Consider the following 1767-nt stretch of genomic DNA (forward strand, 5'->3'; position numbering starts at 1 on the left):
CAATAGAGTCTAGTAGTTGTTTTGCAATATTAAGTCCTTCCTATTTTCACAGTAGTAGAACCTTTAGTGAGCAAACCACTGCCCAGAGTGAAGACTACATTTTCCATGTTCCTTTGCATCTAGGTGTGGCCATGTGACTAAGTTCTGGACCATGAGACGCATGTGGAATTGTAGTGTAATAGCTTTCGCGAGCCACAACTTTCTTTCTACTTTATTTTTTCTTCCTGGAATACAAATGCTTCCTGGAACATCAATGCCACCATCCTGGAAAGTGAGAGAAGAAATTGAAAGAAGAAGCCTAGTCTAGAGTTGCTAGATTTAGCAAATAAAAATACAGGATACCCAATGTATATTGCGTAGGACATACTTATGCTGAAATATTATTCGATGTTTATTTGAAATTCAAATTTTACTGGGTGTCTTGTATTTCATCTGGCATCCCTACCTGGAACCCCACCATGGAATGCTACACCAGCCCTAGGAAGTCTTTTAGGACTTTAATATGTAAGGGAACTAAACCACCGTAATATTTTTCTGTCACTCGCAACTAAACCTAATTTAACAAATTCAGAAAAAATCAAGCACTTTTGGGGTATATGGCCATGGACTAATTTAACAAATTCAAAGCAGAAAGAGAGGCCAAACTATGTATTCTTATACTAAATCTCATACTTTTAACATTGTATTGCAATGCCCCTTTGGTAACATGATTATAGATCTGCTAAGTTATTTATTTATTTGTTTTTCGCAGCTAGCCAGTGTGGATCTGCTAAGTTCTTCAGGGTCATGAATAGCTACAGTATTTTACATTTTGTATGCTCTTTTACATTTTCTAAAGAACTTTCATATGTTTGATCGTATTTACTATTCACAGTGATCTCGTTTCTTAATTTTTGCCAATGAGCCTTAGAGATTTGCCCAAATTCATATGGCTGGTAAGAAGTCTGTCTGGGACTTGAATTTGGATCTTCTGACTCTGAGTTTGCTGGTCTTTCTGCTAGTCCACAGCTTCCCCTCTTACATAAGCTAATTCACCAAGAATGAAATGGTAGAGAAGTTACCCCCTGTTGTAGGAATTTATTAGAAGAAAGGTAGGCCCTGCTGTATGTTACACTCGGGTGTAAGTATCTGAGTCCCCTGAGGCTTATGGAGGGTGCGTGCACCAGGGTGGTAATGGTTTTAGGTGCGAGGGACCAGCACTTTAAGTCTCTCATACTACTGCATAAAAATGGAAGCTATCTTGATCATATTACTGTTCTCACTAGTTACTAAAAGCCCTACTGACTTTTTGCTTGCCTTTAAGTGAGAGTTCTGTTCACCCTGCAACAAGGAAGTTGTGCCTCTATGCAGGAGTGTGGATCAAAGTTCTGGTTTTCAAATTGTGGCTTCTGGATAGGTGATCCAGACTTTCAGTAAACTTTTGATTCAAATATTATTTTCATAGTTACCTTAACCATTATATTAATTAGTAAGGGTAAATAATGCTAGCTGCCGTAACAAAGTCCTAAACCCTAGTTGCTTAATACAGGAAAAGTTTATTTCTTGCTATTCCAAATCTATTAAGGATCTGTAGGTGGGCTTCTGCATGGCTCTTCAGGAACCCATCTTATGGCCCCGTCCTTCTCTAGACCCTCAGATCTTTTCCAGGCAGCCAGCTGTTGGGGAAAGTGTTGGAGGATTGCTTGTGGGGGGTTTGAAGTGCCTCATCTGGAAGTGGAGCACATCAGTTCTACTCACAATTCATTGGCTACAGCTCAGACAAATGGC

The sequence above is a fragment of the Cynocephalus volans genome, chromosome 8 (assembly GCF_027409185.1).
Source record: "Cynocephalus volans isolate mCynVol1 chromosome 8, mCynVol1.pri, whole genome shotgun sequence".
Taxonomy (NCBI): Eukaryota; Metazoa; Chordata; class Mammalia; order Dermoptera; family Cynocephalidae; genus Cynocephalus; species Cynocephalus volans.